The sequence below is a fragment of the Micropterus salmoides genome, unplaced genomic scaffold (genome assembly GCF_014851395.1).
Source record: "Micropterus salmoides isolate LMB-PRFRI ecotype aquatic unplaced genomic scaffold, ASM1485139v1 Ms_hic_scaffold_4, whole genome shotgun sequence".
NCBI lineage: Eukaryota > Metazoa > Chordata > Actinopteri > Centrarchiformes > Centrarchidae > Micropterus > Micropterus salmoides.
In genome coordinates this window covers 36638609-36662836 of record NW_024043372.1, presented here as the reverse complement: position 1 = coordinate 36662836, position 24228 = coordinate 36638609, and the positions used below count along the sequence as shown (strand labels likewise).

At 41.9% G+C, this 24228-nt stretch overlaps 1 protein-coding gene across 1 annotated transcript in view; it reads right to left on the bottom strand.

Annotated features, from left to right (window-relative positions):
- The window catches only part of plxnb1b (plexin b1b), a 103579-nt gene that overhangs the window by 53187 nt on the left and 26164 nt on the right, over positions 1-24228 (bottom strand). Inside the window, exon 2 of the mRNA XM_038696217.1 lies at positions 24083-24153. The gene's annotated coding sequence lies outside the window, so the exon portion shown is untranslated. The remainder of the gene's footprint in view (positions 1-24082; positions 24154-24228) is intronic.

Sequence of the window (24228 nt, the reverse complement as noted above, 5' to 3'; positions counted from 1 at the left end):
TTTCCACCTGTCATCACAGCAGCAGGTGAGCCACTTCTGGGCTTTCTGATGACGCAGCCTATCACACAGCAGAAACCAACTTCTGCACCCTGTGTGTTCACTGCTGCTTTACCTGGTTCGGGCTTGTAAAATATTCACCGCGACTTTTAACATCATTGGCTACTAAGTCTTTAACCAAATGAAGTCTGTGCAAGTGAACACATGCACATAACACGACCATTGAACCCCCCCCGCAAACTGCGCGCGAGCACGATGTCATCGTCCGATGGAAATTTTGTAGGCATCGCCCAACCCTGACAAACACCAACCAGATCCTCCAGCCAGCCCTGGTTCGCCTCCACCTGCGTTTCTCTACACCTCACCAGATAAAGTGCTGGTTCGGGGCTTGTAATTCAACTGGTCTAACCTGCTCTGAAGGCACGCTCTCCCCCTGACAGTCTTATCTTTTGTTTGATGCTGTGTGTGAGTGACTGAACAAAGCCAGAAGCTGCTCCATATTCATGACTCCAGTCACAGGAGAGGGGACCAGACACACACACCCCCCTCAGGCCTTGACAGCTTGTTAATGCTACTTGGCCTTGCAGTACAGGATTTCATGCTGGCAGCACAATGCTGACTCTGAGAACTGAACCAATAGTGCAGCTGTGAAATGAAGTGTGATTGGTCAAAGTTTCCTAGCAACAGTGAGGAAGACAGTATGTCCAGTAACATCAAAGTTAAAAGTTCACTTTTCTGTCTTTTCCTGTATGTGTGTGGATCTCCAGAGCCAGTCAGCAGACGCTCTCTCACTCAGTGTCAGTGTTACTGCATCAGTCAATCTAAGTCCACAATGTGTAGTAACTCGGGCACCTACAACTGAGCTTAATTCCTGGCTGTTTCAGAGTTTGTTTGCTGTTTGGTGATTTCCTCCAAGACTGTTAGATTGATGAGAGGGAAAACATTTATTTTAAGCTGCAACATAATAATATAAAAAAAAGGTGAAGGAATCTACCTTCTAAATGCAGTGTTTATCATTAAAGCGATATAAAGTTACATATACGTGCGATAAAATAACAAGGTTAAATAATTACGTTAACACAATAATAACGCGTTAATGTGCCCAGCCCTAGGGGGGGGGGGGGTTGATCAGCCTGCAAATCAGCCACCCAAACAAGCAGTGGAGGGAGGCTTCGGCAGACTACACTGGATGCAGCGTGTGGGAGAAGTAGATAAACAAAAGCAAGGCAAGCGATCAAACACCATAGAAAAGTGGGTTGCTCTTTGCTCCGGTGATCAGAAAGGGTAAACGGCAGGTGCTCTATGGATAGTAACCATGGCAACGGCTTCTGTGCGCTACACAGCTGTAGCCTATTTAACTTAAGTTAAAATGATAGGCCACATAACTTGACCTGATAGGCCTTCATCTAGTTTTGCGGGGATGCTCTGCCATGTGAATTCCCTCCTGTTGATGTCCTATTTAGTGAACAGTAATAGATTCTAGAAAGTCACAAACAGCGAGGATCAGTCTCTCTTCCAATGATTTGTGCTGCGTTAATTACATGACTTTAATAATTATAATAAAAACAGTCCCAATCACTTCTCTGCTCCTGAAAACATTCATGACTTGCTAACCCTCCCGTTTTTCACTGCACTCCCCCGCTTTCTGGCATCTCACAGCAGGTTAATGTTACGGTAGCTGGCTGTTGGAAGCTACTGACAGACGTAACTGTAGATTTATTCTGAAACAGTGTGGCCGTTCTAGTGAACGGTTCACATTTGTCTCTAGTTCATCACTTCTAAATATTCTCTAAAAGCACGTATCGTTACAGCAGCTCTAAATCTAAATATCATCATCGGCCCCCCAAAAACCCATATCGGTCGGGCTCTAGTACATTTAAATTAGAATTCATTATTCAAATTTGTGCATATAACAAAGCGATTAACTGCAGGAAAAAATGCGATTAAAAATTTTTAATCATTGCCTAGCACAAAAAAAAATTATTTGGCACTACACTTGAGCCCATTACCCCTAGTGCTTAGATCCTGTCAAGCAATTATGTTGATTTACATTTCAATGAAAGTGAAAATAAAGAGATGAGACTGAGATGGAAGTGAAGCAAAGGGGGAACGTTTTCTGGGATAATAATTTTATATGCTAGTCTTCTTTCCAAATGTGGAGACAGTTCTGGGATTTTCCAAAAATGACATTAAGTTAAAAGAAATGCTTAGTGCAGCAAAATACAGGCAACATAATCAGAGAGTAAGGTCAAAGAGAGAAAAGGCCGTGTGGGATTATCTTTTGCATTATTGGGGTCTGGTCCATTTAAACCATTCTAACTTATTCTGTGTTTTTTTTAATGTTGCTCTACAGTAAGAAGATTTCAGTTTGACAATTATCTGGGATTATCCACTGTCTGCTACTAAAGGTTGGCAAAATTTTTATGACAGCATGTTAATCAGTCTTTCATTTGCTCACAAATGCAAATATATGACCCCCCCCCCACCACACACACACACATTCTGTTTCAGGTTGAACACTATACTAAAAAGACAATGATATCGATCTATAAACACCTGAGAATCTGCTTTCAACATCCAGTATACAGTGTGAACCTGTGGGATTAATATTTAAGATGCAAGACAAACAGTTGTCAGCTGAAAGATGCTCAGTCTGATCTTAGGCACCGTCTCATCAGGTCATGGCTTTAGTGTTAAAACGATGACATTAATCAGTTCCTCAAACAACACAATATTAATCCATCCTTGAAATTCAGAAACTAACATTTAGTTGTTGTTGCTTCTCAAACTGTTCAGGTAATGTGTCTACTACTAAATTATAAGTTAGCATCAGTTTTTATGGCCTAGCCTTAGCCCAAAGTTAATTATTTAATCAAACACCAGGAGGTAGCAATTACAGAATCATTCTTGTGTAGTAGCTTGGTGACCTACAAACTCTAATATGACTAATGATAAACTAACCAAAATCTTGAACACTGGGGGGGAAGACAAATATTTTGGACGAAGCAGAAACATCATGACTGGAAGGATCACAGCACAAAAACAAGCTATTCTTGGAATGAGTTGTGGCAGAGGGACAGCAGCCAGGCAGCCACAGACTGACAGATGGATGTTATGAAGGAGAGAAGGGGGGAGGGAGGGAGGGACGATCGACTCTGGCACTCTCACAAAGAGGTGGAAACTGTGGACACGCAGCACAAAGTGAATATGGAAGAACTGATCAAAATGTCACACATGAACACAAACATGAGAAGTCTCGTCTCAACTATTCATTTCCTAAACCTTCCACTCACTGCTATGAGTTGAGAGGATTTAAATTATATAGTGTCTACATTCATACATTGACAAGATTAAATATATCTTAAAATAAATGATAAAAATTCATTTTGAAAATGTTTGAAATATGTGAGGAACATCAGCTTATCATTCACAGTATTTTTTTTGTCCTCTATCACCAAAAACAACATCAGTGGAGCCCGAGAAAGTTGATATGAAGGGGCACTCTACTAATTTTACACATAGAAAGGTCAGTTTACCGATCACGTGCAGTACCATTAAGACTGTGAAAGCCGTTGTATAGTGTATTCTGCTTCCAAATTTCCACAGAAAGTCTGCGTTAAAAACTGGAGGTGTGGAGTTTAACCAATGGCATTTAGTTTTCAGGAAAGCCGTAATGACTCAGTAGAGTTGCATTACGGGATATGTAGGTCCCAGCCAGGGCAACCATGGTAACCAGGGTTCAGGAATGAGTGAGGTCCAGATTTATTGTTTCTTTAAATAGAGCTTATTTATGATCATTCATACTAAGTTCCACTACAGTCACACAAACTAGGAATCTATACTGAAATACATACAAAGGGAACTACAGGCTGGTCATCACAGTATTTATGCCCACTTTTTGGCTCACTAAAATTGCATAAAATTAGAGATACAGACTGACAAGTTATGATCAGGTAGTGCAAACCGGAGCACCCGGAGGAAAAATGCGTGCAGAAACAGGAAGAACATGCAAACTCCACACAGAAAAATCGCAAACAGCGGTGCTTAATTGTGCTCACAGCGTTTTTGTTCCTGACAGCGTGCTTCATGTGTTTCCCAAGTCTGGACACTGGCAGTGTAATCAGCTGCGTCCGCATGGTCCTAAATCCTCCATTTAAGTTGATCATGTAATCAATGTTTTTTTTTTATTGATAAGCTATAGTCTACATAGGCCTATAATTGTTATAGAGGTCCGGACCTCAGTGATCTCATAGCTGCAACGACATTTTGGAACTTGGCCTCTTCTACAGACTAAAAGTCAGGATTCAAACTGGACCATTCTTTTAAAACTCTGTCTCTTGTGAGCTTCCCAAATTGTTCGTTGGTGTGCGCACTACCCTGTGAGTTACCGGGGTGACCAAGTGAGTCCCCCAACTTTATGGAAGTGCAATACTAAATGATTGAAGTACCCCTTTAAGGTGTGTGCAGTCAATGAAAACAAATGTTAGAGGCAACATGGCTGCATACTAGTCAAAGCAAAGACATGAATTCATACTGGAGGATAAGGCAAAGAATAAATCACTGAAAATGTTTTAGTTTGAGCAAAAAAGTTAAGCTTGTCACAAAGCTGTATTTATCCAATTCACAATCCAACTCATGAACAAATGGAGAACCCAAGAAAAAAAGAAGCCTGCAGGAAAACAACAGAAAGAACAGGAGTTCCAGGTAACTTTTCTATCAGCCAGAAGCTGAGCAGCCGCAGAAACACACTCCACAGACAGTTAGTGTGTACATTCCTAGTCACATTTCCACCTAGTCAACTTTGATTCGCTCCATTTCAAAATGTGCAGCTGCCTTTACAACAACAGCAAATGTGAGGACTCAGCTGCTACTGCAACACAAGTGAGGCAGCGCAAGAACTGAGTGGAGCAGCGTTAGCTGCACAGCCTCGACGTTTTAAAAAGTGACAATTACTTCACAGCATAATTTCAATTTGTCTAAACTTTGCCAACAATCACTCAACACAGTGTATACTCAAAAATGATCATGGAGCACTGAGGCAAGACACTTGGGCTGATTTTAGTGGAGCCATTTAACAGCAAAACACACTTAAAAACCATGTCCCTCCCAGATACTGGAAAAACACACATGCAACACAAACACTTCTCACCTCAAGAGAAATAAAACATGCCACACTTCCAGATGAACCAATTTGGTGCACTTGCGCGCGCGCACACACACACACACACACACACACACAGAGACATCTGTAGAGACAGGAAATGAGTGGACACACACTCTATTCAGTGGGAAGAAGGAGGTGCATATTTATTTCATGACTCCTTTATGCTTACACTCAAAATGAAACTATCGTGGTAGTGAAATACTGAACAAGTATGTCACTTCACTGTGGAGTTAGACTGAACGCATACGCTGTTCCATTGTGAACAATCAGTTTGTGTACAGACTTGATTTCTTTTGCTCTACACAATGTAGTAAAACTGAAATGGACACTTTCAGGTTCTGGAAACAAGGTGAGCTGTGCTGCTATGAAAGAGGGCTCACTAAAGAAAACCGGAAACAAGTTCCATAATCCTCTTTTCCTTACAACACTGGTCTTAAAGTGCTAGCTGTCGCAACCTGAGGATAATATTAAGGCCAGTGTTCTTGAAGGAATGGCACTAGATGTGGTTTTGCAAAGCATGGAGTGGTAGAGGAAGACCTGCACACACACACACACACACACACACACACACACACACTTGGATATATATATAAAAGGCTCCTTTCTGTGCCTGCCTGGGCAGTAACAAGGACAGTTCAGAGAGAGTGAAGGGTAAATGTTAGCGTGACTGCTGTGTTGTCTGGTCCTTTCTGAATGCCCTGTGTGTGTGTGTGAAACACACCGCTACACAAAGAGCCTCTTTGTGGTCCCATGCAGCTAATGCTGATTTTCCATAGCGGTGCTTTAATAAAACATTAGGGTGTGTCTTGCTCATGGAGCCACGCTTGTTGTGTAACATAAAAAGGTGAGAATTGTGACTACTGCTGGAGCATACTTTTTTTAACCCTATAATGCAACGAATCTGGAGTGCAGTAAAAACTAAATGAGCTTCTCAAACACAGCATACAAAATCAAAGTTGGAGAGCGGAAATGCTGCCTGACGAGCCATGAAACCATAAAGGCAGAGATAATGGGATGATACAGAAGTACATAACCAAGACAAACATAGAATCAAGCACTCACTCAGAGCTGCTGGAGGGCTCAACCAAATATAATTATTTGCGAATAAATCTGTTCAGGAAAATATAAGTCCACTGGCTCTTGCTACTTATTCTCTCTAAAAAGCAACACCATCAAAAAAATCAATAAGTCTGCTTCCTCAAAAGCTGAACAAACAAAGAGGATGAGATCTGAGCTGATGAAACTTTTTATGATTGCTGGTCCACGAAAAAAAATAAGATGCTTACAGTCATTCCATTTGTTTTCTTTTTTAATAGACTGGAGATAATCTTTATCCTAAACACAGTCCTGTTAAGTTCCACAGCCGGCCACCTCTCTTCGCCAGGCTCTGATAAATGCCATGGATTCCTCTTGGAGGTGAGCTTCGCTGTTTTACCCCAGCTTTAGTGCTTCAGGTTGGGAGAAGAAACCAAAGCCCAACAACCAAATATGGAGCTCAGAAGGGGGATTTTTATGAGCTACTTACAATGCAAATGTCCTTAATATTTCTGGATACGTCATGGGGGAGGGTAGACAATGCGTATGTGTGAGAGGAGGAACCTTTTTTTGTGCGTCTCTGTGGATGCATTTCTGAGTATCTGTGTAAGATTATATTGTTAATAAATGCCTTGAAGGGACGTACGGCTAGGTAGGCTACGTAAAGATGTGTGTAGGTCATAATGCGTCACATAATCTAATGTAACACCATGACGACTACAGCGAGTTACCTTTCAGTGTAATACAGCCTAAGAAATGTGACACTGTCTGAAGCTATGAGTAATCTCTAACAACAAACCTGCTCTGCCACAGTGGACCACCCTGAAGGTGGACTTGCCATCGCGGTTTGGGCCACCCTTGGTGAGCACGCCCGTATGAGGCCCCTGCTAGCTGGAGCAAAGCATGCTGGTCCGACAGAACTGACACACAGAGGAACGTCATGGAGAGGAGACGTAAATTAAAAACGAAAAATAGATAAGAGCTCTGCACATTCCTGTCTGATTCGAGATTGCATAAATGTTGTTTACTTACCAATGGACAATGAGTGTGAGTGTGAGTGTGAGTGTGAGTGTGAGTGTGAGTGTGTGTGTGTGTGTGTGTGTGTGAAAGACAGGGAGAGATATTATTACTGACATTCTATCGCCTCTGCCTGTTTTACAAGCAAGAGGTTTACAGAAGGTGCTGAAGATCACGAGTGTCAGTCTGGTTTTTAGGCTGCTTCTACTGCATTTCAGACTTGCACTATTTTGCACTGCATATTAACATTATTTATCAGCCAATACTAAGGAAAAACAAGACTAATGGGGTTTTCACTTTAGGCTCACTCCTCTAAACTCAATTTCTCACTCTGCTCTGTATTCAGGTCTGGAGGCCTTGCAGTACGCATACAGGAATGCCTCACCCCCGACCCCCATGTTCTTTCTTCACCCCGTAACCATAAATAGCGCAGCATCTCCGAAGCAGCTCTCAGCATTCTAAGTTAAATGCTCACAGAGGGAGCATTTCCCTCTTAGCTCCAGCCTCACCTCCTACTGGGAATATACAGAGAAAATCTGCACAGCACAGCACGCTTTTAAAGGTGAACCAGAAGGAATGGGCTTTAAATTATTTCTGTTACACTAGACAATAGGGAATGTAAAAATGTAAAAAGGTCTTGAAAATTTATCTACGTATGAAAACAGCATGACTTTTTTCCTCTGGGAAGCACACAGTGGAGCAGCCTGTTTTAGCTGGGGTTGAATATATCCACACACAATAACGTCAGAATGTGTGCTGCTTGTTGCGTGGTGATATTGTTTGGATTTTGGTGGTTCTTGCAGTGTTCTGGGTAGACGTCAAGTCATATTTTGGTGGATATTTTCAGCTGTGTGATGGCTGCTTAAAGAGTGTTCAGTGTGCATCCATCAATGAGAGGTTTGAGGAACTGAAAGGCTTTCACTTGAAGCACAAATACCTTCACACTCCGTTTAGGGCAGCTGATGACGTTGACAGGCTTTCTGCAGCCAAACGTAATACCCAAACTGTGTACAGGTGATGTATGCAAGCTTAATCTTCTTTTAGTACCAATCAAACTATGCCTGTAAACGGAGTAGAGAAAACTAGATACTGGGTATCGTTTTAAATGTTCATTATTAACATTATTATTGTGATTTTCTTGATACTGTACTTTCTGAAATAGATTTAACTAAAGAACAGTTTTTTAAATGTTAAATATTGTCTGACCACAAGCAGCCATTCAAGAACACTGTATTAAAAAATTTCATTTAAAGTTAATTTAATTATGACCGGGGGGCTCCGGAAGATGAGAAAGAGCTAAAATATGATTTTATAGTTGTTGTATTTATGTGGTGTCCTACCGTTAGTTTCAGCAAAGAGAAGGACCACTGCTGGGAGCACATGATATTGTCTTATGACACTCTAAAAGTACACATTATGATGATGTGTTGTGTTTTTTTCTAACAGTTGCAGCTTGTAGTATCAGACATACAGCTTCATGTCTACAGGTAAATAATCAAGATAACTACGATCTCTAGTTTATATATGCAAAGCTGCAATACTGAAGATAATACATATCTTAAATCTCAATTACCAATAAGCCATTTGCACAGTATGCTGTCAACTCCCATGTCTTTAAACTTGAATGTCATTTAAACTCTACGGAAATCAACTGTGTGAATGCAGAATGTTTTTCCATAACTTCCTTACGAGTGGTGGCAATCAAAGATCGATTTATTACTGCTGAAATTGTTGCAACAGAGCCAAATCATTGCTGTATCATTTTAGCCAAAAGGCTGCAGTAACCTTGATTTCTGCAGCGAGAGTGTGTTCTCATTTGTATCCTGCACGTTGGCACTCACAAAAAAGTGTAATCCAAACAATCTTTAAATAAGCTCATTGTCATCAAGCATTCCCAAAACATCACTCTTCCCACAGAATAACTGTCTGAATGCCATCTCCTGGCAACTCCAGCATGTTAGGAAATGTCTGGAGCTTAAATAAAGTAAGTAAAGAATAAACACAGGCTCAAATACTCAATGCCAACTTTCTTAACAGTTTTTGATTCTTTGTGCTTCAGAGGACGGTCCCAAAAAAAGCATTGTGGGACGATAACCAGCCCAAGTCAAAACCGTTTTTTTTAAAGTTAGCACTGCAGTGGTTGTTCTTTGATCAGATACTCCCTGATTTAAATGACCATTTTGCTAATTTTATACTATATTTTATGAACAGGTGTTTGTGTTAAAAACAGATGCATTTTGGATGTATGCATTATTATATTGCTTATATAATGTGTGTGTGTGTGTGTGTGTGTGTGTGTGTGTGTGTGTGTGTGATGGTAAAGAAATCCACAGTCAACTCTCACACCTCCACTCTAACAATCTCATTTATCATTGTGCCCAGACAGCACAAGGGTCACCAACCCTCCACTCTCCACACATAGCTCATTATACAGGAAGGCAGGAGATAACAACACCCACCACCTCGGCTCTGAAGTCAACCAAAGAATCATTCACATCTAAACAAGGTCTGAGTGACCTGACCTTGGAAGGCAGACGGCAGCCAGCACTTTGCTTTCATCTAGCCGGGGGGCAGGAACACACCACCACACAGCCAAGAGGCCTCTGCAACAACTATTTTACTGATATCACCCCAAATATTTCAGCATTTGGTAAAAAAAAAAAAAAAAAAAGGGCTAGACAAAATAAATCTGACCTGATCCAACAATGATAAAATAGAGGGTAGTCCCTGGCTGCAATGATGCCAGGAGAGTGTGGCACTCAATGGTCAGAGGTGACTTTTTACACAAAAGAAAGGAAAATAAAACCTTTTCCTCTTCATTGTGACAACAGATGACACAGCAAAAACACAGGTGAAAGGTAGTTCTATATTTACATAGCAACCAACCAGCCTCTTGTACTCAAATGAGAACGAAGGTAGAGACTGGCACACAGTAAAAACAGAAATGTGAGTACAATCTACCAAACCTACATATCCATGAAAAAGCCATCAAATACGGTAGGCTAAATAACAGAAGCACATACAACTTCTGTATAATGTAATACAGTTCAACAGCAACACAAACTACATCCTTAAGTGTCTTGCTCAGGCAGCAAGACACTTAACTAGTTGCTCCAGGCGTGCGACCTCTGACATATATAGCAGTTGAAAGTCGCTTTGGATAAAAGCGTCAGCTAAATGAATAAATGTAATGTAATGAACCAACATGTTTTTAAAACTGTTTCAACAAAAACAGAACATTAAAACCTGAACATGAAGGTGGAAACTACTGCGGTACTGTTGCATTAGACTCCACTAGTTTTAGCTAGCTGTACCTTCTAAACTGGCAACTCAGTGGATGTTCACCACAGGATCAACTGTAATAACTTCAGCGTCAATTACCAAATAAGCAGCACACTAAGCTACGATGGTGACCACAATACATGCTAAACATCACCATGTTAGCATTGCCATTGCAAGCATGTTAGCATGCTGTTAGCATTTAGCTTAAAGAACTAAGTACAGCTTCACAGAGCGTGCTTGCAGTCTTTGGATGGAATTGTCCTAGCTGTGTCCCTTATCTTCCCTAAGCTAAAGTGACATTGCCCCAGTATCTCCTTACTAGACACACAAAGACCGAACAAATATCAATCTTCTGTGGGTTTAAGAGCATGTTCCCTTAAAACTTGTAGAAGTGAAAAGCTATCAGTCCAACATTTAGCACCAAATCCAACTGCCCCTTTGACACCAGTGTAGAGTGAAGTGAAGACTGAGCACTGGTTCAACATTATTGTTAATGAGATCAATGAGATTACGCAGCGTCAGGTACACAGCTGCCGGGCACTGATAAGCGAGCGCACACACACACACACACACACACACACACTAACCTCCCACTCAGTGTTATGACAGGCCGCCCCCTCCCAGCCCCAGGAGGTAAACCCCACAGCTAGCTTTTTCTCCACTGACAGAAAAATCCATAATGTGCTCGTCTCATAGAGCTAAACCTGGAGGGGCCACCACATCTCACCCCTTCGTCTGCGTGTAATGACGGTCCCAGTCAATTTGCAGCGCCACCAGTGCAAACCACGGCAAAGTAAAGACAAGAGGATGCATGTCTGTAGGACAAGGGAAGTGGGAGTGTGTATGTGGGGGATGATTAGGAGCTGGGACAGGTCATGGGCTTGATTTATGACTCATCCCAAGCGTTGCGGTGCAATCAAACGACACCAGTGGTCCCATTCTGCATCCATGTCCTCCTCCCCCGGTGGCAGAGCAAGGGAGGCTGGGAAAAAAAACCCAAAAAAAACAGGAGGACGTGTGGGGGATGGTTCGTGCTGTGTGAGCACCTCTCCCTCCTGTTCCAATAGAAGGGATGGAGAACATTCAAAACACAATAAACACCCTCCCAGCCCCCGTCAGTGTCCTGCTGGTTGCAACTTCCAGTGTGTGTGTGCGTGCGCGCGTGTGCGGTGGTTGACAAAAATGTCAATCACTAATCAAAGCATCCAAAGAGATACAAACAGAACAGTACAGAAGTAATTTATTAACCACACTGCTGAGTGGGTGCATCACAGTCTGAGTGTGTGCATAATCATTCTGAGAGGAGCTGTGCCGCAGGATTTCAGGCAGGTCTTGGGCTTCCTGTGCTTTCTTACCTTAAAAGCTGCTCACTCTCAGGCTAAGTAGTCCATATTTCTCATATGAAAGCTCCAATTGAGGGCGGTTGAATTTGACCTGGAAGACTGCTTTCATCCTTTTAGCCTCTGCCTCCTAATATGCCATTCAGTCCAACAGTATTATGGGTTTCATGTCCGTTAGTGGTTGATCCAAATGGGTCAACAAGCGTCACTCGCCTGGCTTCATGACCCTTTCGTGGGTGAAAACGGGGCGGATATTACTTGGCTTTTATGAAGGATGGCAACATAATATTAGGTTACTGACACTTAAACAACATTTAACAGACTCACAGATTCCTCAAAGAAAAGAATTATTTGTTCATTATATGGTTTAGTCACTGTAAATCATGACAAGTAGGCATTAACTTGTGACAGCAGTCTCCCAAACGGGGTCAAACCCAGGTTGAAAATGCATTTAGTAGAGCTGCATCATACGCGCTTCTTCTGCATGAAAGTTGGTGTAATTATCATCATGCTACTTTTGTGTGCTCCCTCAGATTTTTTATTTGTCTAAAACACGTGAACTATTAAGATATGACCCCAACAGCCAGATATGGGTCTGTCCTGCTAAAGTCCAAAAAATATTGATAAGCGTGTTTCCACTTGCTCTAGGGCTCAGAATATGATGAAACAGCTGGAGGAAACAAGAGCCGATCTCACACTGAATGTAAACAAAATCATTATTTTGCACTCAAAATCTTTTCAAACTGAAATCTATTATACTGAATACTGAAATGTATTATAACATTATTCTGTTTTGTGCTCACTTAGTCGTGTATGTATAATTCCACAGAACAAAGGAATAGGTGCTCTCAAATACAAACCAGTGCATTATAATACACACACACACACAATCAATTCTAGTAGTAGTTTCACTGCACTGTAGACCCCTACAGTGTCACAGATGAGCTCCTTACCACATCAACAAAGAGGACTGATTGACACGCGCACACACACACACACACACACACACAGTCGCATCAGCCTACACTGTACAACCAGGCTCCTTCTACCCATGTGCTCAGAGCCACTCTACCAAATGCACACCTCTACTCTTCTAGGCTGCAACAGGATAATCACTAGGCAGATTTGTGTCTGTGTGTGTGTGTGTATTTCTGGTCTACAAATACACAATCAGACAACAATAGACCTCCAACCACTGAATACAACCACACCCTGGCTCTGCCATAGACCATCAACAAACACATCTCTGTTTGCTCTTGTCTACAGCTGCAGGGAGAGAATCTGTCTGCTCTCTTAAAGTTACAGTTTATGACACAGAGTTCAAAAACTGATAGCTGCTCTGATTCTTATTGTTGTTTATTCATTTTGAAATTTAAATTTTGTAATATCTATACTACATTTTAACTGTATTTTATTCAGGCACAGATCTTCTACCAGCTTTTCCACCTCCATGACCTGCCAGCTGCCTCTGGAGGGACACAACCACAAGAGTGCTGTAAAGTTGTAGCCTTATGAAACTGGGATCACAAAAGGAAAACACAGAGTTTGTGGAAGATCTCTATTGTCTATTGTACTGTAACACTGTATGTATGACAGTGTTGGGTAACGTTTCTTTTAAAAGTAAGAAATTGAGGTTACCTGACAGGTGGCACCTGTGCAGCCTTTTGGCTGGAAACATCTGACTGCAAACTGAACAGAGGCATAATTTAAGTTAGGGGCGCAGCGACATGAAAATTCTTGGCCGAAACCGAATGTAATGAAAAAAACGTTCATATTTTTTGCCAATTTTTTTTTACCGTTGCATAAATTACATATTCAAAATGTGCTTTTTACTCAGTGTTTCCCCAAGGATTTGGACAATATGGTGGGTGGGTCCGGGGCCCGGGAGGGTCCGGTAAAGTAAATTACATGTGTCCATTTACATTTAATGGACAATGTAATATGTTTTATACTTTCTGTGAATATAATCCAATTAATCTTATTTCCATCCTGTACAGACACCTTATTTTAAAAACCGGACGTTGTCACATGTGTATCCTCACGCTAAATTCATCAAGTCCGCCCCAATTTGATAAATAATGTTGTATGTGATTCTCGTATTGCGCAACATGAAGACTTCACAGCCTCGGGTGTAGGACTCTCATACTGCAGCACTTGTCTTTGTAAAGAGAGAAAGTGACAGGATGAAGTCGCCAACCAGCCTGTCAGCTCCTTTTTATAAAGTCTATGGTCAGCTCGCTCTGGTCCGTTTCAGTGGATTTACCATAAAGGCTTTAATATGTGTGCACTCCAAATGTAGGTGCGGCTAGCTTAATCGCCTTCTCACGGACAAGTGACAGAAACACTCAAAGCGGGTCAGACCGTTTCATGCCTTTTCTAAGAAGTCAGCCACAGATGAAGTGGATGTGCTAGGAGACAATTCAGCAGAATAGTGTCTGCAAACGGCGAGTCTTTCTCGGACCATTTAAAATGCTTCCACACTGCCAACAAGTCAACATGATTGTTCGGTAAACTTTATTCGGTCTTTTGACGTATTAGGCCGAACACTGAAAATGCTATTTTTGCTATTTTGGGCCGATTACTTTCGATGGCCGAAACATTCGGTGCATCCCTCATTTAAGCTACCTCTATGAAAACAATAAAACACGGGCTCATATAGGCTACTTTATAGTTCTGAGACAACAAAAGGAACAGTGAAATAACTTGTAAGAGTAACGGATTGCTTACTTGAAAACGTAACTAAATAACTCATACTTGAATTATAAAACGAACGCGTTACCACTGCCACGCTGGCAGTTCATGACGGCCCGTGTGCTCTGTTGTAATGTAATGATCAGTGCCATTTAGATTTTAGACATATTTACATATGCACCCAAGACCGGCGATCAGGACCTGATTAGACTGAATATGATCTGGACTCTGGACCCAGCCTGACATTGGTCCGAGACGGGTTTCAGTCAGGTTCCTAGGGTTAGACCAGTGAAGAGCTGTAGTTTGCTGTAAATGCTCTCTGCAGTATCTCTGCAATTAAGCTAGTGAGTAAAATGTTACCATAACCAAAAGGAATGAAGGCCTGGGCGACAAAAATAAGACTCACAACCAACTGAGTTTGGACAACTGAGAGGATTTTTAAATCTGAGGATCTGAAAGACCTAATTAAAAGGAGTGACTCGCTTCTCACAGTAGTACTTTGTTGTGTTGATGTGGTTCATTCCCACCACAAAAGGAAACAAAGCACTTATTTCTTATTTGTCTGAAACCCTCAAGGGGCAGAACATACTTGGATTGTCTGTTTAAAGCACAACAACTCCTGTGTACTTTATATTACCCCCTCTTGTCTATTGTGCGTATGTGTGTGTTCGGGATGCTGCAGTGGTTATGGGAGTCACACTGAAGGATTGACAGTCTATTTCCACAGTCTCTCCCACACACTGTTATCAGCACAGTGGCCTGACAGCAGTCTAAATGCTAGTCATTACTCTGTCCTCCCTGCTGGCCGGCTCAGATAGAGCCAGACTCACAGTAGCAGCTCCTTGTATCACCGTGACTGATGCTGCACAAATGTTGACACCAGCAAACGCTCCACATGTAATTACACATTACATAGTAAATTCATGGAGAGTTTTTACACTGAAGCTACATTCAGCAGTTAACAGCTACAGTAGAGCTGCAGCTTCAGTGTCTGCCAGTTTGGATTTATGCGTCTCCTCATGCCGTCTTGTGGATGTGTTTACACAACTAGTAAACAGCAGATGAGGATACAAAGTGTATTTGGTTTCATATGCGGCTGGTCGCCACTCCTTGGATCTGTGGGCTTTGAAGGAGTCAGGTAACAGCTGGTAGTAAACTACAAACCTTTAATTACACACACACAAACATCTAATCAACATGTTAGCACAAACGCATAGTCACACTACAATTCCCAAATGTCTTCATTAATTCTTCTTCCCAGCGGTGAGTCCTCTCTGGTCAGGCCTCAGAGCTCTACAACTACAACAAAAGAAGAGCCACTCCACAACCAATCTGCTTTGCTAATCAGCTTCCTTCAGGCCATGTGTACACATGGTCCCATTGGCCGCTAAGAATCTGCAGATCGGCCAGGTCATTATGTAGTCTCAGCAGCCCCCCCTGCTGTGAGAGGGTCCACGCAATCCTGTTTAATTGCCTCTCCATGTCCCCATCCTTGTCTGGGACGTCCCGTTTGTTCTAAAACACGTTTGATAGTTTACTGACGTCTTTGCCAATGAAGAGCGGCCAATGATCTAAAAATGTCCCTCTAGCCAACATCCACACTGAAATGTCAGGTAATGTGGCATGTTGAAAAGGGGCTCTCCAAAACATCTCAAGCAATGTGCAGTTAAATCAGATGCTTCTCAGTTTGAGGACAATAAACTTCCAAGGAAACAGACACTGGAGCACACAGAATTATATGCAGCCTTTAACTGTGCACTACTGTGTCTTTATCAACAAAAAAAAAATAAAAAATACATCCGGCAGAAGGTTTAACCTGGCTCAACTTTTCTTTTCGTTGCAGGAATGCAAAGTGACATCACCAGACAAGGCTCTGTATTATATTACATATTCTGTATTATAAACTGTTGTGCAGTGTTTTGGCCCTTGATTATCCTTCAAACTCATGGATACGTTACTCCAACGGAACTTCCTGGATCATATTTCATTACTTTACCAGTACCTGTAACCATCAAGCCCTCACATTTTTCAGCAAAAGATGGTGATATGTTTGCAGTTACAGCCTCGTGTGTCCAAAGCAGTAGAAACAAAGCAGAATTAAACAGTCCACTGCTGTTTGAGTTGCTTATTTTTTTTATTTTTTTTAAACTCTAAGTAACTACAACAACAATAAAAACTCACAAGGCTAAATCCACACCACTACATTTTTGTTTAAAAACAGAGTTTTCAAATGACATGATCTCCATCCACAGCAGCGTTTTAGCTGCGTATCAGAGTTGATCTCAGTCTATAATAAAACAACTGAAAACGTGGCGGTTCACGTACACTGGGGATGTGCGTACCGGTGTAAACATGAAGCTGTTTGTCTACTCCACAGCTGCAGAAGATTTGGTGAAAGAAGAAAGTACTACCACAGACGAAGAACATCACCAGAGGTGTTTTGCATGGACCGACAACGAGGTGGAACTGTAACACAGGAGTACAAAGAGACTGTGGCAGTGGAAAACAGACTGGGAGTTGCCTCAAAGCACAGCCACATGCACAGCAATTTACAAGTATGTGTTAATTGCAATACAAAATATTTTGATAGAAATACCAAAACATAATCACTGTCAGTAGATTTGGGGTTTTGCTTTGCATAACTGATAAGACCAATTAGGAAGCCAAACGTGAGAGTCTGCGTCATCGTTTTTAAAGTTCTCCATTTTTACAACAAGAACAGGGTCAGCAGCGTTTTCAAACTTCTCCGTTTTAGGTCTTCAGATACGCCGTTTAGTCTTGACGGGGAGTTGCAAACGTGGCAGAAAGTCTCCGTTTTAAAACAAAAATGTCGTAGTGTGGATGGAGCCTGAGACATCCATAACAAATTATATTTATTTTAGACCACTGGATCCAAAATTGGGAGTGGGATCACAAGACAACAGAGGGGTTGCAAGATGATTAAGAAGGCAAAACATAATAACCTAATTATGCTACACCAAGTTCTTTGCTTATTTTACTTTTTCTACCTTTTCCAGTCAATGGAGGAACCCTAACAGTGACCCTATAAATACAATTCATTTCAGCAGCACTTTACAGACATCTTCTGAAGGCCTGGTCCTTCCTTTTTGAGCCAGTCTGCAGCTTGTCCATGCTTGGGGGTTTTTTTTTTTTTTTTTTATGTTCACAGCTTTAATGGTCAGTGGTTTAAAGCAAAGGGAAATAGTGAGGACCAATCCAATCTGTCAGCTGCCTCGCCCCCAGAGACCAGTGATGGTGTCTGTGTGTAAATGTGTACGCAGTGAGGTTGGGGGAGGGTGTGTTATTGTGCTTTCATCCCCCGAGGTATGTGAGGGTGTGTCTCTGTGGGTGGGTGTGGGTGTCAGTGGGTCAGGCCCGCTCCCACAGGCTGAGCACACCTTATTGATCAGCCTCATGTGTGTTTAACTGTACCTCTGGGTATCATCTGGCCTCCATCCCTAATCTGTCCATTGCCTCTTTCAATCTATTCTTTCTCTTCACTCTATCCCACTAGCCTCTGCTTCATCTATTTCCTTGCCGCCTCTTTCACCATCTAATTTAGCTTTCTGTCTCTCTGCTTCTTTGCTCTTTTTCATTCTGTCTATTAATTTAGTCTGTCTTGGATGGTTGGGGGGGGCAGAGGGAGAGGACGGGCTGGTTAAGTGAGAGAGAGGTGAGGGTATGGGACAAGGTGGAGGATGGAAATTATTGAGAAAGAGAGAAAAATAAGAAACATTTATTGGTTAAGAGAAGTCTGAGAAGACTCCATCACATCATTTAGGAACCTAATTAAACTATCTAAACAAGGAAAGACAACACACCTTAAATAAAAAAATGAAAAGAAAACCTGTAATGTTATGCCCATTTTAATAAATCTTTCAACAGATGGGAAAGCAATTTCACACAGGTGCAAAGCTAAAACCTCAGCAACGAACAAGCAAAAAATCTAAACCAAACAACAAAACCACAGCATAGCAGCAAATCCTCATTTTAATACATTTGAATAGCAAAAAGCAGAGCGCGATGCAGGCCACGGCCCAGCTGAGAATACCTAATTAGGGCTGAATCTAAAATTCATGCACAAGTAGGGTTTTTTGTTGTTGTTTTTGTCGTCTTCTTTTTTCTCAGGGGCTTGGCAAATTACCATGCACATATTTGGGTAGTGGATCGCAAAGATTAAAGTAAATGTTGATATCTTCAACACACAACAAAAGGTTAAAGCTCTTCCACTCCAAACCTTATTTCTGCATTTTCAGTTCCAAAGCCAGCCACAGTGTGGAAAGGAAACAACCAGATGTGGATGATTCACTTCTTTTCACCTTTTCACAGGCTCACCCACGTTTCACAGCGTGGGATTACAACATCAAAAGCGGTACAGTATGCAGTAAAAGCACTCAACCCTGCTCAGGTATAATATACTTATGGTCTGCTCTGGAACATCTTCAAGAAGGAGGGTGTAAGAATTAGATATGGACCTAAATAGAAAAAAGCTTCAGGCCGCTGGAAAGCCAGAGTCAGTGAGCAAATGTCATGGAGATGGTCAAGCGGTGATTGAGATTCTGCACGCTGCTCTGCTCGTCCGGGAAGCCTAAGATTAATGTAGGTGACTTTAAATTTTTAAAAGAGGACACAATCAGTGAAATGAGTGAGAGGCCCCTACTCTCCATTCCTCTTGCAAGTCCTGTCTTTGGAAGTCATGTGAAGTTCAGGCGCAGTTCATGCAGTTCCTGAGACGACAATGCAGTCAAAAAAAATAAAAATAAAACGAGAGGACGACTAAATGACATGATTTGATTATATGGTTCTGCTCGCGGCAAGTGCTCCAGATGCCTCGCTCCAGGAAAGTCACCTTGTCTCGCTAAGGGTGCAGAGATAAGCAAGGTCGATTGCACTTGGCATTATTGGCACTTGTTTAACGCTTTCATGTACTGTCAAACAGACAGAGGAGAAACAAAGGAAAAATAGATGGAGATGAAGACCTCTGAAAGGAAAAACACCGAGAAAGACTATGAGAAAACACACTGCTCATTGAGTTTCTTTAACAAAATACCTACTCGAGTAATATGTGGCTGACAAGCTGGAACCTGACGCTTCTCTTCCAAAAGGCAGCATCTTTGTAATCAGGAACAAACGGCCAGCAAGTGATTTACAGCCCTCCAGAGAATGGATTTATGATTAGCAGCCACTTTCTGAGATGACCGCATCCTTCTGGCTTACACACAACGACACATACGGCAAGTGATAATGGATGCCCTACTGGCACGCTTAAACTCACTAACATACACTAATTACAAACATTACATCCCACATGGTCACCTCTACAGGGAAATGTAGCAAAGGGTTGTTTTTCCTTTCCCCTCCTCAAAGGGCTAAACAGACTGCCCATTTAGTAATCCTCCCCATGCTTTTTATTTGTACCATGATCCATTTAATCACAACAATCATAGAGAGCACCATGTTGTCTGTTTGGAACAACATTGTAAAGTCTCCTTCGAACTGAAACAAAGCAAAGATCTGATTGAAACCGTTTCCTATCATTTAGCGCAGTCAATCATCACCACTTAAGCAGAAACTGGTCTGGGTCATGTGGCTGCAGAGCAGTTTCCAATAGTCGCACACCCCACATTGTCAGGTCCACAGCTGAGCATGTAGACATTTCCACATGGAGCCTGGAAAGCAGCATTCATTAAAAACAACCATAAATCCCATGAATAAGTTCATTTTACAGAATGCCGTCGGCCTCTGTTGCACTTTCTGATCTTTCAAAACAAAAGCAGATGGTGGAAGGAGGGAGGGGCTGATGGAGTGATGGATGAAAAAATAAACGATCACTTCCACCATACTTATTCACCTCTGCAAAGAGCAAAAGAAAGCATCTGCCCCACACAGGTTTTTGGGAATGGTGCGCTCAACTGACTATTGCACAGTATGAGACAGGAGTTATCATCATTAATAAGTCTCACCTAGCTTTGAGTCACACTAACACGGACGGTAGAATGACATTTGCTGGCTGCCACCAAGAAGACACATGACCTTCACAAACCAACAAGTAACCAAACAAACACATCACCGAGCACTGTACATAACAGAATGAACAGGAAGTGACAAACCTAACTTCCAAGCTAAATATATCAAGCAGTATTTCGGAGACTCAGCAGTCACGCAGAGTCCTCTGATGAAGCCAGCGACTTCAGTTAATCTGTGGACACAGCATGGGCTCATTTAAGCAGGTTTATTTGGTATCACTCCATGTTCTTTATCAAACCCCCTAATGTTAGTTAAAAAGTCTGATACGCTTAAAAGCACACTAATCTGCAGCCCCCCACCCCTCCCAGCTGAGGTCCGTGCAGAGCAGGGAAGACCACTGGTTCTGATAGACCTGCAGCAGATGTGTTGTAACACCAAATTCTATTTCACAACAGCTGTTAATTCATGTCTTTGTTGCAATCAAATCAGCATTCATGGGAGTGCTGTATAGAGCTTTTCAATCAGGACTCAAGTCAGTTGGTGAAATGAGATGGTACTTGACAAAGCACACAGACTGATGGACTTACATTTACATTTATTCATTTCCCTAACGCTTTTATCCAAAGCGACTTACAATTGCTATACATGTCAGAGGTCGCACGCCTCTAGAGCAACTAGGGGTAAAACTAGGGGTAAAGCGTCTTGCTCAGGGAAACAATGGTGGTTAACTTAACTGTGAAGCCTTGTTAAGAAGAACTCAGCTTAGTGTGTTACATAAAAATGTAGAAAATAAAACCAAAATAAAGCCAAAGAGACGATCCATTTTCAAATCCCACCATTTTATGTGTATCCTTTTCCTAAATCAGATTAGAGACCGTTTCAGTGTGGTTTCAGGGATTGTGAACGCAACCTTTTCTTCACCCATATCTTTAACACTGTCATCCATCTTTCACTTTGTGTGTGGAAGCAGCTAAATTGTTAATGACACATTTTGTGTTCTATCAAACCCAAACATGTATTTTAAAATGAAACCATTACATGGTCTGGTTGTTTTTAGGAAGTACACACGCATCACTATCCTGCAGTGTTTCCTGTCTAGCCTGGCTGATAATTTTCCTGTAATCTAATGCTCGGCTGTTCATCTCATCTCCGGTTGGCCTTTACTACATGCGTGCGCGTGTGTGTCTCTGTGTGTCACGATTCTGTTTTCTGAGAACAAAAGTGAAACAGTAATCCACTAATGACGACAGCAACACGCATGATAAAGCTTCACCCAACTAACATGACTAAAAATCACAAATATGGAAACGCAGGTACAACTCGTGTGTGTAGGTGAGTGTGAGAGATTGAATATTTGAATGTTTTACATGTAACTCAAGGTCAAGTGTATGAAGCAAATGAGGTGTGTGTTTAGAGATTACCATGTGTTGACACAGTGTTGAGCTATTGGAAATTGGAGGGGTGGGGGTGAGGGGGCCTTTAACCCTGCTCCAAAGCAACAGATATATGAAATTTGTGCCCCAGGGTTTTGCAGATTGAACCAATTTTTAAAGTGTTTGCCCAGGCCCAGTTGAGTTAATGTGGACACAATGAGACTGAATGATAACCTCTGAGAAATGTGGTAACTAAATACACCCATGAACTTTTACAGAAATGCTGGTAACAGGACAACAGTGCAAGATAATCAGTGCAACTCTGATAGATGAGACATTAGTACACTCAAGCAGACAGTGTCAGATTCTGAGATGGTTATACTACACTATTTATATTATTCTCAAAGATTTTGAAGTTGTATTGTTACAATTTTGTAATGAAGGCGACTAAGAAACTATTTAATGTGGATTGATCACATCCGGCTGGAAACCAATTTACTTAATGAGGTCAGTGTCTGCGCCGATAGGGATCAATGTATCAGATCAAAGCACCCCTATTTCTGCTACAAAATTAAAGCTGACAAAATTGATTCAGCCCAGTCAGAAATAGTAACTTCCTGTTTCATAGTGAATGTTCAATTATCGACGGCACGTCACAAATAGCACCACTTTTCATCAACAATGCCTTTAGAATGCACAGCAAAAATTTGAAGCTGATCGGATAAATTTTTGTAGGAGGAGTTTGTTAAAGTACGGAACCTTTAAATTGCTAAAAATGACCATTAAATCCAAAATGGTAGACTTCGTGTTGGGTTTAGGGCATTGCTCCAAGAGACTTTTTTTGTAGGTCTGGACATGATATGCAGTATCTACCACAAACATTTTGTACATTTTGGAGAAACGTGGCCCAGAGCTGCTTTTTTAGGGGATGCTAGCAAACCATTTTGCCACACCCATGCACAAAAACCTATGACACGACTAGAAGTTCGTGCAAAGATTCATGAGTTTTCGAGCATGTTTATGCTGTCAAAAATGCGCTTATTTGCAGAAAGGAAGAAGAAGAAGAATGTTGCATGTTTCATGCTTCTAAGAGGGATTTGGGAGTGTTGTGTTACCAAACTATATTTGGTAAACAGCATTCTGTGGACGGATTATTCAGCCACTGTGGTCATCTGCTTACTACACAGTATTCCTGTTACAAGCTCTAAAAGCAATGATTTGCTGTCCGTCTCAATGATACTTCAGCAGGACGAATGCTTCCCAAAGGCCTGAGCCTCGGTCCTCCAGCTCAAGGATAGTTGGATGGTGTCTCAAACTGCTAGGCTAATCTGCCACCCTGTGATGGCCAAAGTTGAATGGTTAAGAAACTGCTGACAGTGAGAAGCAACCCAGGGCGTTCTGCTTATTTGAAACAGCTGGCTGGAAGCACAGCCCACAAAGAGAGGTTATGAGAAGACATAAACAGTTCATCCACCAACACCATCCGCTTGATTCAACCACAACAGCTTCCTGGCTTCCCCTTCTCTGGCTTATCCTCCAACGTGGTCCTCCACACTACCCCAGCCTGGGAATAAATAGCCCTGGCTCCAATTTCACAATGTAATCACAACACTGGGCTTTGTGGGAGCGCCCAGAGGATAGCCTGGCACTGCAGTGAGAACAGCGAGGAGGGGGACTCGGACAGGGAGGAGAATCAAGGAAGGGGGATCAGGCGTTAGTTTATGTAACCAAGGTCAGCTGGAGGAAAAACAAAGTAATCCTTGGCGAAAGCAAAAACAGTAAAAGCACAAGGGAGGAGGAGGGCTGAACGAGGCAAGGGAAATATGAAAACAAACAGATAAAAGTCGCAGTGGGGAAGGCTCCGTTTGCATGGCCTGAGCTTCTGGTTTGGCGTGGGCAGGAGTAATTGGAAGCACCCGTCGACACTTTAAATGGCTGCTGAGTGTGATGGGATGCGGTCTGGGGGGAAGTGGACTTGACACCGCAGGAGGAGGAAACTCAAATACCGTGTACCATTGTGTAATTCTGATTAATTGAAGGAAATACTTAAAAAATCTTGAGTGATCGCCCCCTAGACATGCCTGGCTATTTGGCGCACAACAATGGCCAAACAGAAACAAAAACCTTTGTAATGAATTATATGAGAATAAAAAGAAGTAAGGGCTATCATTTCTGCAAAAGCATTAGCACGGAAAAATAGAAATTTAGATTCCAACCTGTGGAAGTTCAATCCTCTTTTCCTGCCATTCCCAACCTTTCCATGGCTCCAAAGAGGATTAGACCAGACCTGGAAGAAGACAAGCAGTTAGAAATCCACAGAGAGCATTTTTACAGCTTTCTTCTCTAAAAGCCAAATGCATGA